This window comes from Capra hircus, chromosome 10 (assembly GCF_001704415.2).
Source record: "Capra hircus breed San Clemente chromosome 10, ASM170441v1, whole genome shotgun sequence".
NCBI lineage: Eukaryota > Metazoa > Chordata > Mammalia > Artiodactyla > Bovidae > Capra > Capra hircus.
Genome location: NC_030817.1, coordinates 71,150,565 through 71,163,043, shown reverse-complemented (window position 1 = coordinate 71,163,043; position 12,479 = coordinate 71,150,565).

Here is a 12,479-nt window from a genome sequence, read left to right as displayed (position 1 = left end):
GATAAGAGTATGAATGTATGAAAAAAGGATGGTGTGATAGAAGCATGGTAGAAGCTGATGTCTAAAATAAGGAGACTAGTATCTCCACCGAAGCAAATTATTGAAACTGCTTATTTTTGCTTTATTCTCTTATCATTGAATTTGATATCCAACCATTTTAATGTTTTTGAGCTGAATACATCTTAGAGTACTCCTGTTTTCTTTCCTGTTTAATTGACATTTTTAAAATGTGAACTTTTACTAAGAATCTAATTCTTTCCATCTCTCAGGATCAATTGCCAAATAAATAAACATTTTTTTTTCTATCATCCAACATTCTGCTTAACAGCAATTTTCAGGTAAATAAAGTGAAAGAGTTTGTGTGTGTTTAATCAGAATTTTAACCTAATCAATATCCAAAAATGAATTATATATGTATATTAGGTCAGTTCAGTTGCTCAGTCATGTCCAACTCTTTCCAACCCCATGGACTGCAACACACCAGGCTTCCTTCTCCTTCACCATCTCCCGGAGCTAGCTCAAACTCATGTCCATCGAGTGGGTGATGCCATCCAACTATCTCATGCTCTGTCACCCCCTGCCTCTCCTGCCTTCAATCTTTCCCAGCATCAGGGTCTTTTCTAATGAGTCTGTTCTTCACATTAGGCGGCCAAAGAATTGGAGGTTTACTGTCAGTCCTTCCAATGAATATTCAGGGTTGTTTTCCTTTAGGATTGACTGGTTTGATCTCCTTGCAATCCAAGGGACTCTCAACAGTCTTCTCTAATGCCACAGTTGAAAAGCATCAATTCTTTGGTGTTCAGTTTTCTTTAAGGTCCAACTCTCACATCCATACATGATTATTGGAAAAACCATATATATATATATAAATGTATATATAAATCCATATGTATATATGTATATATTTATTTCTGCTTTATTGACTATGCCAAAGCCTTTGACTGTGTACACAACAAACTGTGGACAATTCTGAAAGCAATGGGAATACCAGACCACCTGACCTGCCTCTTGAGAAACCTATATGCAGGTCAGGAAGCAACAGTTAGAACCAGACATGGAACAACAGACTGGTTCCAAATAGGAAAAGGAGCATGTTAAGGCTGTATATTGTGACCCTGCTTATTTAACTTCTATGCAGAGTACATCATGAGAAATGCTGGACTGGAAGAAGCACAAGCTGGAATCAAGATTGCCGGAAGAAATATCAATAACGTCAAATATGCAGAACACCACCCTTATGGCAGAAAGTGAAGAGGAACTAAAAAGCCTCTTGATGAAGGTGAAAGAGGAGAGTGAAAAAGTTGGTTTAAAGCTCAACATTCAGAAAATGAAGATCATGGCATCTGGTCCCATCACTTCATGGCAAATAGAAGGGGAAACAGTGGACACAGTGGCTGACTTTTTTTCTGGGCTCCAGAATCACTGCAGATGGTGATTGAAGCCATGAAATTAAAAGACGCTTACTCCTTGGAAGGAAAGTAACAACCAACCTAGACAGCATATTAAAAAACAGGGATATTACTTTGCCAAAAAAGGTCCGTCTAGTCAAGACTATGGTTTTTCTAGTAAGTCATGTATGGATGTGAGAGTTGGACTATAAGGAAAGCTGAGCACCGAAGAATTGATGCTTTTGAACTGTAGTGTTGGAGAAGATTCTTGAGAGTCCCTTGGACTGCAAGGAGATCCAACCAGTCCATCCTAAAGGAAATCAGTCCTGGGTGTTCATTGGAAGGACTGATGTTGAAGCTGAAACTCCAATACTTTGGCCACCTGATGCGAAGAGCTGACTCATTTGAAAAGACCCTGATGCTGAGAAAGACTGAAGGCAGGAGGAGAAGGGGATGACAGAGGATGAGATCGTTGGATGGCCTCACCGACTCAGTGGACATGGGTTTGGGCGGACTCCAGGAGTTGGTGATGGACAGGGAGGCCTGGCGTGCTGCAGTTCATGGTGTTGTAAAGAGTTAGACACAACTGAGTGACTGAACTGAACTGAATACATCCATATATATGTTTATTGTATATATATGTTTGTGTATATATATAAAACAGAACGTAAACAATTTAATTCTCTTGCACAAATATAAATACATGTAGTTGCCTACTGCATGTCCAATACTTTATTCTGCTCTATGAAAAAGATAAAAATGAATGTCAGTTCTTATCTTTGAAGCCTGTGATACACTGTAGCATTAAGGAAGGAAATGGCAGTCATAGCAGCATTACAAAGGCCTTGGCAGCAACAGCACTTGACTTTGAGTACCCAGTCTGACACCTATTATTTATGCGACTTCTCTTTTGCTGCTAAGTGTGTCGATTTAAAAAACTTTGACCCAGGGATCCATGCTAGGTAGACCAGCAAATGAAGTCATAAGAATCATCATGGGTCAGGAGATTAGGGAAGAGGTGGGAGATTGGTAGTTCTCATAACAATAAAGAGCAATTTCAATGAGAAACAGAGATAAATGAAAATTAACAAAAAAGTAAACAAATATTAACATTTTTTTACTTGTAGTCTTCACAAATCAATATCTGCATGTGTCTGAATGGATTATTTTTAAAATCAAACTGAAAATATGATATGAATTCACTGAAGTTTTCTTTTTTTTTTTAATATATGAATATATTTTATTTTATTTTATTTTTTTAAGATTTAAAATGTTTTATTTTATTTTTTATTTTTTTTTAAATTTTAAAATCTTTAATTCTTACATGCGTTCCCAAACATGAACCCCCCTCCCACCTCCCTACCCATAACATCTCTCTGGGTCATTCATCTCTCTGAAGTTTTCATTAAAGGATTCTCCTCTTAAATCTTAATGTCCATATTTTTCATCTCTAACCTCAGCTGATTATCAGACAAAGAGTATATGTCTCATACCCTACTAGAGAAACAGTACAAGACATAGTAATATTTATCATTCTTTAACATTTTGTTGTTTTGAATTGTACTTCATTAGACATGGCTCAGACAGCAAAGCGTCTGTCTACAATGTGGGAGACCTGGGTTCCATCCCTGGGTTGGGAAGATCTGCTGGAGAAGGAAATGGCAATCCACTCCAGTACTATTGCCTGGAAAATCCCAGGGACAGAGGAGCCTGGTAGGCTACAGTCCATGGGGTTGCAAAAAGTTGGACACAACTGAGCGACTTCACTTTCCTTTCCTTAGACATCTTAGTCCACATTTTATAGCTGATACCTTTGAACTAAATATTCTTATATAATGAAAATTTCTTATGCAGACTTTCCAAAGAGCATCCATATTAAAACTGGACCAAAGACAAACTTTTGATAGACTCTAGTATCCTGAAAACATCTACTATATTAATAAGATAGCCATTTCCAATGAAAACATCTGCCTTGCCAGAGAGCACTTAATAACACCAATAAAGATTATGTGAGGAGAAGTAAGTGCGCTAGCTTTATAATTCAAGAAAGGAATTTACATGGAACAGACATAACGTTTTAGCTATCCTTGGACACCTTTTCTTCCTTAATATTGAAAATCAGCACACAATTTCCATACTCAGTATTTATTATCTATTTTATTTTCAAAATATATATAAGTTTTGTCAAGTGTTTTTGGAAATTTATTTTTGTGGTATAGTTCATCATAATCTTAAGTAGCCTTCTATTTGTTTTATCCTCATTCTTTTGGCTTTATTGAATATCTTCTTTGTTCAGCTCCTTTCATCATATTATAATGGTTATGGATGATACCTGACATAGACTAATAATGTGAAGATAATTACTTATAGTATCTTAGAACTCTTTTAGTGGCAAGCAAGCAACAGAAACCCACCCAGGACTAGCTACAGCAGAAAAGCAGAAATGTCACCAAATCAAGGGGAGGACAAGGAAATATCACTACAGTCTAGCTCCATCTGCTGCCTCTCTTCTCCTCTATGTATCAGTTTTAATCTCTCATCACAGATCAATTGCTTCCATTTACCCAAGCACAGGCCATTGACAGTTTCCCTGGTTAATCTCACAGCTTGGACAGTACCAGTTTGAAAATCCCTGGGGAAGGACTCCAATTGACCTAATTTGTGTTCTATGCCACCTCTCAGAGCAGCTGTTCTCAATAGGAGTTATGCATTTCCTGAAGAGGGGTTTTGGAAATTTGTGGGGGTACTTTTTTGGTTATCTCAACAATTGGGAGATGCTGTTGGCATTTGGTAGGCAGAAACCAGAGATAATGGATGCTCTACAATCCACAGAAAAATCCTACAACATGAAATGTTCTGGTAATGGTTTGCCTGAGTCACCTCGCTATCACTTGTTTTTTCCTGTAAAAACAACAAGAACTGTGTGTGAGTGTGGGGGGTGGGGAATGTGTGTTTCCGTGTATCAGTGTGAATAATACACATACACATCATATATATGAATATCAACACATACATTTATCAAGATTGCACTGTTCTAATTAAACAAAATTGCTCTCTTATTCATACTTTGAAGGTTGTAAAACTGGCTGGATGCCCTGAAATACCATTTAAAGTGTAATGTAAGTTATCATGCTCTGTTCTGTCCTTATTTACCAAGAAATCCCTCCAAATGAAATTGACAAAACAGGCTCTGCCATTTCTTTTGAAGCTGTCTTCTTGTCAATAAAGTTTACACATTTAAATGAATAGTACCCTGTATAATTTTCAGATTATATTACACATTTGCAGCTGGAACAGATACTAAAAACTGCCATAAAGTGCGCTCACTTTCTATGCATGACAGCTGCTTTAACAACCTTGATGTCCTACACATTTCCATGTTTTCTTGTTTAAATGCACATTTTTTGAGAGTTTTTATTTTGGGTATAGGTGATGCTTTTCTTGGACTGAGGCTGGGACAGTAATTATGGCCAATTTTGGCAAAAAGAAATATAGTATTATGTTTTGTTGTGGCTCAGTGAGTATACAGATTTAATGTTGCATTGTTATAAGTGATCAAGTATGAAAGACAGCACAAAAATGAAAACAATTCTAAAAATGCCGTACATACTTGATAATGACTATAAAACTGTTCACAAAATGAGGTTAACCACCTAAAAGGTGTTAGAAAGCTAAGGTTCATGTCTTTTCTATGGCACTAAATTAACTATATAATCATGGCTAAGTTACTCAATCATCTTATGCCTTTTCTGTGAGTTGAAAAAATAGAAATAATGAAGCCTACTCAATGGAATTCTTTCGAAAATTAAATGTGATGATATAGAAGAACAAACCCAGTGCACTGTAATTACTTGTCCAGTTTGATGGATTTAAATCTCCATCTAGTAAAACCTTTATGTTATGTGTTGCTAAGAACATAGTTATGAGCCCACAAGTGAGTGAGCTGTGACATTCATCAGAAGCAGTCATTGAAGGCCATTTTCAAACCTGAAGTCCTAAGATGACTTCAGGAGACTGAAGATTACCACAAACTTTGCCCAGGAAATCACTCTGTCATCAGTGGTTTTGAGGCATTTTCTCATGTTTCATTCTAATCATTGAGAAACTCGAGGAGAAAAGATTAGCTAGTTGATAATAATGATAATCGTATTTTTACTGCTGCTGTAATTTGAGTACTCCTGAATTCTCCAGCACTCTGAGTTCATCCTTTTGTTTGGTATCCAAAGAAATTAGGTCATGTCCACATCAGTATAACTGTAAGAAGTCAAGTCTCCTTAACAATATTTCTGCCTTTCCCTAGGGGAGAAATTTTATATCATTACTCAAACTAAATGTCTGCTCCTAGTTTCCTCTTTGAAAACCTGTAGTGGTGTCATTACTGCCTCTTGATGCTCCTGTGGTCCCTAACCCCAAATCAAGTATTTGCTTTGCCATACAATGAGAATGAAGGTTGAACTTTCATTCATTCATAATTCATGCATTAAAAAAATGTTTCCCAGGACTCAGCTGATGCAAAGGAAATGACAATGGAACAGAACAGGCAGTCCCCGATCTCCTGGAGTTTTATATTCAAAAGTGAAAGACAGCTATTAAGCAAGAATTACAATGATAAACAAGTTTATTGCAGTTTAGATAATTCCAAAATATACATACATATTTCTGTGAAAGTATATATTAGGGAGACTCACTCTAAAGACTAGAGAAGAGCTCTCTGAAAAACTGGCAGAGTGAAAGTTTAAGTAGGAGCTGAAATTATGCAGGAAAAAGAGGAGCATTATAGTCATAGATAACTGCACATATGAAGGTAATAAATTAGGAAAAAATGTTCAAGGAACTTAAGGAGGCCAGTGTGCATGTAGTTATTGAATGAGGGGAACAATGACATAAAACGAGGCTATATCAGAAGGCAGGACCAAGCCAGGAGATAACGTTCTGGTCTGTGTTCTAAAAAAATGACACGCAATTTGTGACTATTTAGGTTGGAGAGTGATGACCTAAAAATCCTAATCACTCAGTATTTATAAGACATCCAGAATTCTAAGCACAAATTTAATGGTACATACCTATTGGAAAAAACATCTTTCAGATTTAGCCATCTAACATTTGATAGTCTTCTGAATGGCTGCACAGAATCAAGGCACTATTGCTCTTTCAGAGAAATGTCATATATGACAGGCTTAGTTTGTTATAAGTGATCATATAGAAATGTCATATATGACAGGAAACAGTTTAGTTTCCTGTTGGTAGAGAACACTCCTGAGAAGGAAGATATATTGAGGAAGTAAAACAACAGTCTAAAAATTGTTATGAATTATTTCAATGGATCCAAGAATTCAGTGAGGAATTTGTGACTTCAGTTCTGACATGGTAAAAGCTTAGAAGTCTTCATTCTATCTTTATAACCCCCCCCAAAAAAAATAAAATAAAAACTTGACAAATGAGTTGGGAGTTGGTGATGGACTGGGAAACCTGGCATGCTGCAGTCCATGGGGTTGCCAAGAGTCGGACATGACTGAGCAACTGAATTGAACTGAGACAAATGAAAATCAGTGATTTTTCTCAGATGCATCAGACAACTGAGGTCTTGGGAAGAGTGACACCAAAACCTGGAGGCATATCCAGCAATTGTAACTGAGATCTGCTTCAGTTCAGTTCAGTTCAGTCACTCAGTCCGACTCTCTGCGACCCCATGAACTGCAGCACACCAAACCTCCCTGTCCATCACCAACTCCCGGAGTTCACTCAAACTCATGTCCACCGAGTAGGCAATGCCATCCAGCCATGTCATCCTCTGTCGTCCCCTTCTCCTCCTGCCCCCAATCCCTCCCAGCATCACAGTCTTTTCCAATGAGTCAACTCTTCGCATGAGGTGGCCAAAGTACTGGAGTTTCAGCTTTAGCATCAGTCCTTCCAATGAACACCCAAGGCTGATCTGCTTTAGGATGGACTGGTTGGATCTCCTTGCAGTCCAAGGGACTCTCAAGAATCTTCTCCAAAACCACAGTTCAAAAGCATCAATTCTTCAGCATTCAGCTTTCTTCTCAGTCCAACTCACCTCCATACATGACCACTGGAAAAACCATAGGCTTGACTAGACGGACCTTTGTTGGCAAAGTAATGTCTCTGCTTTTTAATATGCTGTCTAGGTTGGTCATAACTTTCCTTCCAAAGAGTAAGTGTCTTTTAATTTCATGGCTGCAGTCACCATCTGCAATGATTTTGGAGCCCAAAAAGATAAAGTCTGACACTGTTTCCACGTCTATTTGCCATGAAATGATGGGACCAGATGCCATGATCTTCATTTTCTGAATGTTGAGCTTTAAGCCAACTTTTGCACTGTCCTCTTTCACTTTCATCAAGAGGTTTTTTAGTTCCTCTTCACTTTCTGCCATAAGGGTGGTGTCATCTGAATATCTGAGGTTATTGATATTTCTCCTGGCAATCTTGATTCCAGCTTGTGCTTCTTCCAGCCCAGCGTTTCTCATGATGTACTCTGCGTATAAGTTAAATAAGCACGGTGACAATATACAGCCTTGACATACTCCTTTTCCTATTTGGAACCAGTCTGTTGTTCCATGTCCAGTTCTAACTATTGCTTCCTGACCTGCATATAGGTTTCTCAAGAGGGAGGTCAGGCGGTCTGGTATTCCCATCTCTTTCAGAATTTTCCACAGTTATTGAGATCTGCTTACCTAGAACTAAAGCTGCTTGTGCCATGAACCAGTAGGAACATGCAAATAGTCATTTTGACAAATGGCTGGGGGCCAAGTTTGAGGCAAATGTGGAAGTGAGAAACTTCCCAGGAGCCACAGTTTTACAGGAGCTCCCATATTTTTGCTGGCTTTATCTCCAAGAACCCTACCAGATCTTCATGGTAAAGATCTGAGAAAAGTTCCCTCTTGGCTCTGGCAGGGAGAGTGGAGTAATCTTTGTGGAATATATCCAGAGCCTTCTCTCTAAGCCTTCTCCATAACAAAGGCCTACTTTCCAAAACAAAAGACATTGCTGAAGACTTATTTCCTTCTGTGAGGATGAAAAGTCCTCCCACTCCAGTTTTCTTTAGCCTTCCTGTTTCACCTAAATTATGGGGGAAACTCTGGACAACAGTTAGGTCTTTGGGAAAATAGATTTGGGATACTGAAGCCAGGGAAAAGCGTAGGATGCAGGGGAAAAAACTAAACCACTGGAGAAACACTTGTGAAGGTCATAGTCTTGGGACACAGGTCTACTAAGAGACTAAGAGATAATTAGAGGAATATAGAATATTCCTCCTTCCCCCAAAGTTACAAACACAGCAATAAAATAACCACAGTAAAAGCTGAAAAAGCTGCAAGACACACACTCTCTCTGAGGAGGAGTAATTAGGGAAGCCCTAAGTCAAAAGGGAAGCCACAAAAAAAAGACATAAAAGGAATCTGAAGCCTCTGACATGCACAGCAAATATTAACACAACCCAAATCACAGTCAAATTAACATAAATCCTTCACTAATGACCTAATTACCTCCTAAAAGTTCCTCTTATCTGATTCAATGTGTCTGGTATGTCAAAGAACAAGAAAAGTAAGTATCAGAATCAGACTGCAACATGTGTTATCAGAGACTTAAAAATAACTATATGTTAAGGGCTCTAGTGGAAAACGTGAACAACAAGAAAAAAACAAATGTGTAATGTAATCAGAGAGATTGAAACTCTGAGAAATAATCAAAAGGAAATTTTAGAAATAAAAAAGGTATAATTGAAATAAAGGCCTCAATGTGTTCTTCAGGAGACCTGAAACAACTGAGGAACATGAATATAGACCAACAGAAATTTCCCAAACTAAAATGCAAAGAGGAAAATAAAATTTAAAAAAAAAAGAGAAAACATTTAAGAATTGTAGCATAACTTCAAAATATGTAACATTCACATAACTGCAATACGAGACAGAAAAAACAGAATGGAGTAGAAGACATATTTTAAATAGTAGTGATTGAAAGTGTTTCCAACTTAATGACAGACACAAAACCACAGATCCAGGGAGCTCACTGAACACAAAGCAGGAAATAAACCAAACATACACACACACCCCTACACACATAAAATTTTAACTGCTGAAATCCACAGACAAAAAAGGAAACCTTGAAAGAAGTTGGGGACTAGCAAGAAGAAACACCAAATCTAAAGGAACAAGACTAACAATTACATTGTACTAATGCAATATGCTAAAATTAATTACTTTCTTATATACCACCAACAAATAATTATAGTTTGAATTTATATATATATACATATATGCATACATATATATAATTTATAATAGCACCAGAAGTTTGAAATACTCAGATACAAATCTAAAATATGTATGTATGTATATATACAGATCTGTATACAGAGTGCAATGAGATGAGAAATTCAGCCATTGAGAATAAATTTGAATCAGTTCTAATGAGATGGATGAAACTAGAGCCGATTATACAGAGTGAAGTAAGCCAGAAAGAAAAACACCAATACAGTATACTGACACATATATACAGAATTTAGAAAGATGGTAACGATGACCCTGTATGAGAGACAGCAAAAGAGACACAGATGTATAGAACGGACTTTTGGACTCTGAGGGAGAGGGAGAGGGTGGGATGATTTGAGAGAATGACATTGAAACATGTATACTATCATGTGAGAAACGAAGTGCCAGTCTATGTTCGATACAGGATACAGGATGCTTGGGGCTGGTGCACGGGGATGATCCGGAGGGATGATATGGGATGGGAGGTGGGAGGGGGATTCAGGATTGGGAGCTTGTATACACCTGTGGTGGATTCATGTCAATGTATGGCAAAACCAATACAGTATTGTAAAGTAAAATAAAGTAAAAATAAAATTTAAAAAAAAAGAAATCTAAATGAGATATTCCATGTTTACATTGGAAAATTTTGAATTGTTGATATTCATCTTCTTAATCTATAGATTTAATGTATTCCTAATGTTATTCTATCAAGCTATTTTGTGAATATCTTCAAGCTGATTCTGAAGTTTATATGGAAAATCAAAAGGTCAAGGATAGACAAGATAATACTGGAGAAGAAAAACAAAGATGGAAGACTGACATTCCAGAACTTCAAGATTTACTATGGCACCCCACTCCAGTTCTCTTGCCTGGAAAATCCCACGGATGGAGGAGCCTGGTAGGCTGCAGTCCATGGGGTTGCTAAGAGTCGGATACGATTGAGAGATTTCACTTTCCCTTTTCACTGTCCTGCATTGGAGAAGGAAATGGCAACCCACTCCAGTGTTCTTGCCTGGAGAATCCCAGGGACGGGGGGAGCCTGATGGGCTGCCATCTATGGGGTCGCAAAGAGTAGGACACGACTGAAGCGACTTAGTAGCACAGTAATCAACAGGACTAGAAAAGGTCAGTTTTCATTCCAATCCCTAAGAAAGGCAATGCCAAAGAATGCTCAAACTACCACACAATTGCACTCATCTTACAGGCTAGCAAATTAATGCTCAAAATTCTCCAAGCCAGGCTTCAACAATACGTGAACTGTGAACTCCCTGATGTTCAAGCTGGTTTTAGAAAACGCAGAGGAACCAGAGATCAAATTACCAACATCCAGTGGATCATGGAAAAAGCAAGAGAGTTCCAGAAAAACATCTATTTCTGCTTTATTGACTATGCCAAAGCCTTTGACTGTGTGGATCACGATAAACTCTGGAAAATTCTGAGAGATGAGAATATCAGACCACCTGACCTGCCTCTTGAGAAATCTGTATGCAGGTCAGGAAGCAACAGCTACAGCTGGACATGGAACAACAGACTGGTTCCAAATAGGAAAAGGGGTACGTCAAGGCTGTATATTGTCACCCTGTTTATTTAACTTATATGCAGAGTACATCACGAGAAATGCTGGGCTGGAAGAAACACAAGCTGGAATCAAGATTGCTGGGAAAAATATCAATAACTTCAGATATGCAGATGACACCACCCTTGTGCAGTAAGTGAAGAAGAACTAAAAAGCCTGTTGATGAAAGTGAAAGAGGAGAGTGAAAAAGTTGGCTTAAAGCTCAACATTCAGAAAACTAAGATCATGACATCTGGTCCCATCACTTCATGGCAAATGGAGGGGAAACAGTGGAAACAGTGAAAGATGTTATTTTGGGGGGCTCCAAAATCACTGCAAATGGTGACTGCAGCCAGGAAATTAAATGACACTTACTCCTTGGAAGGGAAGTTATGACCAACCTAGACAGCATATTAAAAAGCAGAGACATTACTTTGCCAACAAAGGTCTATCTAATCAAAGCTATGATTTTTCCAGTGGTCATGTATGGATGTGAGAGTTGGACTATAAAGAAAGCTGAGCACTGAAGAATTGATGCTTTTGAACTGTGGTGTTGGAGAAGACTCTTGAGAGTCCCTTGGACTGCAAGGAGATCCAACCAGTCCATCCTAAAGGAGATCAGTCCTGGGTGTTCATCGGAAGGACTGATGTTGAAGCTGAAACTCCAATACTTTGGCCACCTGATGTGAAGAGCTGACTCATTTGAAAAGACCCTGATACTGGGAAAGTTTGAGGGCCGGAGGAGAAGGGGACGACAGAGGATGAGATGGTTGAATTGCATCACCAACTCAATGGACATGAGTTTGAGTAAGCTCCAGGAGTTGGTGATGGACAGGGAGGCCTAGCCTTCTGCAGTCCATGGGGTCGCAAAGATCAGACAGGACCGAGTGACTAAACTGAACTGAACTGATAGTAATCAAGAGAGTGCGGTATTGATGAAAAAATAAACACATAGATCAATGGAACAAAATAGAAAGCCCAGAAATAGGCTCACACAAACACAGTCAACTGATCTTTGATAGAAGAGCAAAGACAGTTCAAGGTAGAACTATTTTATAAGAAGTGATGCTGGAACAATAGGATATCCGTATTTGAAAAAACTAAATATAGACTCTGTTATGGACTAAGTGTTTGTTCTATCAAAATAAATACATTCTAAGATACAATTTTTATTTAAAGAAAAAATGAGTTCAGAACCATGGCCATGGGTGCCCAATGGCTGTGGCAGCAGCAATGATGACAGCAGATGTCTAGTGATATTGAGAATAG